Here is a 6,116-nt window from a genome sequence, read left to right on the forward strand (position 1 = left end):
GAATGGTACGAAATTTGATTTCAAAATGTGTTGGTTTTGTTGCAACGCACGGACATGTTTATACTAGTGAAAAGAAGAGAGTGAAAAAAAGAATAAAAAAACAGCAGTGCTAGCGTCGACGAAAGCGGGAGCTGCTGTCGGGATTGGAAACGGGATGCCTACAAAAAAATCAATTGATTAGTTTTGCTAATGAATGCAATGGAGTTGCATACTGTTTGTATTTTTTATTTTTAATCTCTTTCTTTTTTCTTTCTTATTTCTTTCCCATGACGACTAGGAACGGGCAAATCAAGAATTTCATTTCGAATTCCTCCTCCTTTTTTTATTTTTTATATTCAAATATCCTTCTTTGTTATTGTTTATAAAAGTTACCATTTTAGTTGTTCTAGTCTTTTAACATCCGTGTTCGAACCCGTGTGCTTGCACTCTGTTTCGTGCGCCTCACGCTGGGCCTGCGCTGTTGCGAATGTCAACAGCATTGAGAAGAGAGGGAGGGGTAGCGCCCACCTGCGCCTCTGGTTCGGTTTCCTAGCTGGCGCTGGGAGGAGGAGGTAGCAGAAGGCGAGGAGAGAGATGCAACACCCGATTTACTTTTGAAGCATCCAGATGTAATACTTGCAACATACGTCTGAAGACAAGATGAAACACTTGAAACATGCATCTGAAAACACTTGCAAAAACACAAAAAACACTTGAAATCATTGTAAAACATACGCAACATTCAGATAAAACACTTGTAACATATGTGTAAAATATATGCAAATCCAAATCAACATACGTCTCAAAAAATAGATAAAACGTTGGGAATAGAAGCTTGCAACATCTTGATGATAAGTGAACATTGCGCATCGTAATCTTTCATGGTAGTGATGAATTATTTAGAGTAAATTGCACGGCCGATCCTTAAAGTATTGGACTGATTTCGTCTGGGTCCCCAAACTATGAAATCGCACTCTTGGCTCCTCAATCTACTTAATTCGGTCCATGTAGGTCCTAAACAGCCCAGGCAGTGTTAAGCAGTCGACGTGGCTGTCCATGTGCGCACGTGAGGCACAGGTGACCCTCGGCAGGTACTGGCTTTTTAGCCAAAAAGCCCCCGCACGATCTCACGCTCCGGCCCGCCTCTGACCTGCGCCGACGATGACCGAGCTCCCCACCACCACGGCGATCGAGCTCTGCCCCCCGAGTTCCAGTTGCCGTGCCTCCTCCCCCCAATCCGGCGCCCGGGCGGCGCCCCTCTTCCCCTGTGCCGGCCGATCTGGAGGCCGCGCTCGGCACACCTCTCGCACCGGTAGCTGAATGCCGGCGGCCCGCCTCCACCTGTGCGGGCGGCTAGTCGTCCTCTCTCCCTCCCATTCCAACTGCGCGGTTACGCCCAGCACCACCCCATCTCCTCACCGCGCCCAGCACCACGCCATCTCCTCGCCTCGCCCAGCCTCTTCTTAGGCCGGCCGCGCCCCACCCCGCCTCTCCTTGTCCCGCGCCGGAGGTGTCTCCCCGCCTCCCCTCATCTCGCACCAGCCGCCCTGGCGCACCAACCCCCCTCTCCTCCCGCGCGCGGTGGCCCCACACCGCTTCCTCCTCTCATGCTAGATCTGCGCCGCCCTTTCTCTCCACCTCCTACTCCGGTGGCACCGGCCCGTCTGGTGCAGGGCATCCGCCTGGCGTCGAGGTGAGGTGGAGCAGCGGCGGCGGCGGGCTGGGAGCTGCAGGCCCGCGGTGAGGGCGAGGAGAGCGGCGCGGACGGGGAAAGGGTGGAATGCGTGGAGGGAAGCCATCATGCGCCGGCGGGCAGCGAGCCAGTCTCTCCAGGCTCCAGTGTAGGGGCGGGCAGACAGCGCAGGTGGAGGCCGAAGCGTGCCCGTGCCCCATGGTAGCGGCCCAGCTGCGGTAGGCTACGCCCTTGGAGGTCTCCCCGACTCCACATCTGTCCATGCCCGCTGACGTGCCGTGCGCTGTCCTTTGCCTCTGCCTCGTTTATGGCACACATCGCCTCAGGCTGCCCGGGCGCCGAGCAGCAAGGAAACGCGGAGGCGCCGCCATGGGGGGCAGTACGACGATTCTAGCAAGGGGCCACTCGCGTCGACGGCCACCGTGGAGGAGATTCAACTGCGGCCGGCACACCTCGTTGGCCCACCGATTCTGGCAAGGGCCTCTCGCATTGACAGCCAGCGCGGAGGAGATCCGGCGTATGCCGTGAAGGTGGAGGTTGGATGCGACAAGATCCAAGGTGGTGGAGCAGTGGCGCCCGTATGTTTCCGACGTTTCCAGTGCAGAGCTCGATCTCCGTGGTGGTGGGGAGCTCTGTCATCATCGGCGTAGGTCAGAGGCGGGCGGGAGCGTGAGATCGTGCGGGGGCTTTTTGGCTAAAAAGCCAGTACCTGCCGAGGGTCACGTGTGACTCACGTGCGCACGTGGACAGCCACGTCGACAGCTTAACACCGTCTGGACTGTTTAGGACCTACATGGACCGAATTAAGTAGATTGGGAAGCCAAGAGTGCGATTTCATAGTTTGGTGACCCAGACGAAATCAGCCTAATACTTTAAGAACCGGCCGTGCAATTTACTCAATTATTTATATTTACGCAATTCGTTATTATATTAATTAAAGCATGGTTCAATCTTATCCTAACAAATGCATATGAGTGCAGTTTAAATTTTTGAACTTCAAATGTACATAGTTTCTGTATGCTTTAAAGTAGAGTCAATTGTAACAATTTTAAACAGACCCAACTACAGGTAGAAACAGTGAAGTTCAGCAGCAACAGCGCTGCAATGAAGCCAACCGAAATAAACAAAAACGCACAAGAGCACACAAGTGGAAGAGAGGGCTCGGCTACACAATGCGGCTGCTGCTGCCATGCTGGACCCTGCTCCTCCGCACTGCCGATATTCACCGGTGACCCCTAATGGACCGTCGATCCGTGATCAAGAGGAAAGAAACATGAGGCCGAGACGGGAACGCAGCCTGGGTCCTGGGACTCGAACTCCATATACAACCCGTGAGAGTTTGAGAATAATTGAGACCCTATAATCCACAGTCGATCCGTGATCGACAGACATCGGACTGAACGCAAGCCTGGGACGACGGAGTTATAAATAAATTCGCAGCGACCCAGCCAAGCGCACTCAGGTCGTTTAGCCTGTGGAACCGCACCTCCTCACCTTCGTAGTAGGCGTCCACGAACTCAGTGTTGTCACTTGGAGGTGAGGCGAACTCGATCAGCGTTGATGGAGTTCCCTGTTCCACCAGAGTGCTTGGCACAGCACCTGGAGTGCTCGGCACCCCAGTTGCGGTGCTCGGTACTACCTCTGGACAGCTCGTCATAACTCCTGTAGTGTTCGGCCACACTGTAGGAGTGCCCAGTCTTAATCTTTGAGTGATTGGCACCATTGCAAGACGTCTTGGCTCCACCACGGGAGTGCTCGGCACCTGTTCTGGAGTGGTCGCCACCACTGCAGAACCGCCGGAGTGCTCGGCACTCCTCCCCAGCGTCTCCACCACCGTGGATGACTAAGTGCTCGATGACGAAGGTGCTGGTGAAGCCGCCAGCTTCCTCCGTACTCGGACTGCTCCAGTCCCAAGCCGTCTCCTCGTCGAACACGACGTCGCGCGAGACAAGCACCTTGTCTCCGCGTGGGTTATAGAGCCGGTACGCCTTGGTACCCTCCGCGTAGCCTAGAAACACCACGGGTGTGCTCCCGTCCTCCAGCTTGGTGAGGTTCGGCTTCGTCTTCCTGACGTGGCCGATGCAGCCGAATATCCAAAGGAAGGACACGCTCGGCTTATGTCCGTACCAAGCTTCGAACGGTGTCTTGCCCGTCAGGGCCTTGGTCGGAGCACGGTTGAGGATGATCACCGCCGTGGTCACCGCCTCCCTCCAGAACCTTGTCGGCATGCCTTTGGCCTTCATCATGGATCGGGCCATGCCGACCATCGTCTGGTTCCGTCGCTCTACCATGACATCCTGTTTGTGGCGAGTACGGCGCGGTGTGGTGTCGCTCCACACCCTGATCCGCGCAGTACGCAGCGAACTCCACCGAAGTGAATTCGCCGCCGCGATCAGTCCTCAGCACGCAGAGCTTCTTGCCGCTCTCGGCCTTCGTGCGCGTCTTGAACTTCTTGATCGCCACCGCCGCTTTGTCCTTGTTCGTCAGGAGTTGTAGCCACATGTAGCGACTACAATCGTACGCCAGCAGGAGGAAGTACCGTTGACCACCGCATGTAGCTGGCGTGATCGGCCGTAGAGGTCACCGTGGACGAGCTCGACAGCGTCCTTCGCGCGATACTTGGCCGTCTTTGGGAATGGTAGCCTCCTCTGCTTTCCGGCTAGGCAGCTATCACACAGCTTGCCTCCGTGCTTGATGTGGGGTAGCCCTCGGATCATCTTCTCCAGCCGACCAAGTGCGTCGAAGCTGAGATGTCCGAACCGGGCATGCCACATCCACGGTTCCTCGGAGTGCCTTGCCGCCAGACACACCGGCTGCTCTACCTTCAGGTCGAGCAGGTACAACTAGTTCAGGGACCTCTTCACCTTGGTAAGAAGTCGCTACTCCCGGTCCCTGATCCTAAGGACTCCATCCTTGATCAGTACTCGCTACCACGCCTATCCAGCTGACCAATGCTGATGATGCTGGAACGCAGCTGTGGGATATAATATACATCTGTTAGCGCGCGGTGCTCCCCGTTCTAGCACCTGAAGATGATAGTGCCACGCCCTTGGATTGACACCCATGAGCCGTCACCAAACTTCACCGTACCAGTAACATCGTCGTCGAGCTCAGAGAAGGATGCCTTGGGGCCCGTCATGTAGTTGCTGGCGCCAGAGTCCAGATACCACCGCTGCTCCTGGTCGGCGGCCACACGTTCGAGGTGGACTTGGGCGCGTGGTTCGTCGAGGTTGACGGTCTTTAGGACCATCCCAGGTCCTTCCACCGTCATCGTCTCTTCCCTCTCCTCGGTCTCGACGTCGTGCAGTGCACAGAATGTCACTATCAGGATAGTGGCCTCATCCTCATCATCAGCTTACGTCAAATGAGCCTCAGCCTTCTTTTCCTGTTTGCGATTTGGGCACTCCCGTGCCTAATGGCCAATCTTCCCGCAGCATTGACAAGCGTTGGGGTCGACCTGCTTCTTCTTGTCCGAAGAAGCCTTACCACGGCGCTTGCCATCGCCACCGCGGCTGGAGGAGGCTGCCTTCACAGAGTTCCTCCGAGCAGCCCACTCCTCTTGCGTCAGGAGCAGTTTGTCGCTGTCCTTCGTTGTTGTCGCCTGCTCTAGGCGCTCATCCATCGCCCGCAGACGGACTGTCACATCCTCAATGGTGAGGGTGGACAAGTCCAGCATCGTCTTTATGGAGAGAGCGATCTGGATGTACTTTACCGGCACGGAGTGGAGGTACTTGAAGACCGCCTCCTCTTCGTCGATGGTGACGCCGTGGCTCTTCAGTTTGTCGATGAGTGTCTGCAGGTGGAGGGAGAAGTCCTCCACCATTTCACCATCCTTGAACTTGAGGTTGGCGTATTCCTGCTTCAGAAGCTGAGCCGTCGTCTTCTTTGCGCGGTCGGAACCGACGCGCATCGCCGCAATAGCCTCCCACGCCTTCTTAGCAGAGCTCTTCGTCCCCAACGGCTCCCTATACTCCGCCGGTACAGCAGCGAGGATAGCCTCCAACGCTGACATATCATCCTCCTCATTGTCGGTTTCCTTGTCGACAGCATTCCAGAGTCGTCGGGCTCTGAGCTTGACCTTCATGGTCATCGATCGCTCTCCATAGTTGGTGCGAGTCAGTGTCGGCCAACTGGTGCCGCTGACCTCCCGCACCGTGCGAACAACGACCTCCGGTCGTGGCTGTGCAGCCACAGCAGTGCCACTGCTGTCGTCCATCTTTAAACCGTCCGTCATCGCCAGCGGTTAGTCTAGCGAAGGCACTTGTACAGCTCTGACACCACTTGTTGGCCCACAGGATCACCGCTCAGGTGAATGAACCACTCACCAGTCTTGCCAAGCACCCACTAGTGTTGCCGAGCACCCACTAGCCGTGCCGACCACGAACAAGCGTTGTCCGTCCCCACACACTATGGCTTGAGCTAGAAGAAGAAGGGAGAACAGAGC

Source organism: Miscanthus floridulus, chromosome 19 (genome assembly GCF_019320115.1).
Source record: "Miscanthus floridulus cultivar M001 chromosome 19, ASM1932011v1, whole genome shotgun sequence".
Taxonomy (NCBI): Eukaryota; Viridiplantae; Streptophyta; class Magnoliopsida; order Poales; family Poaceae; genus Miscanthus; species Miscanthus floridulus.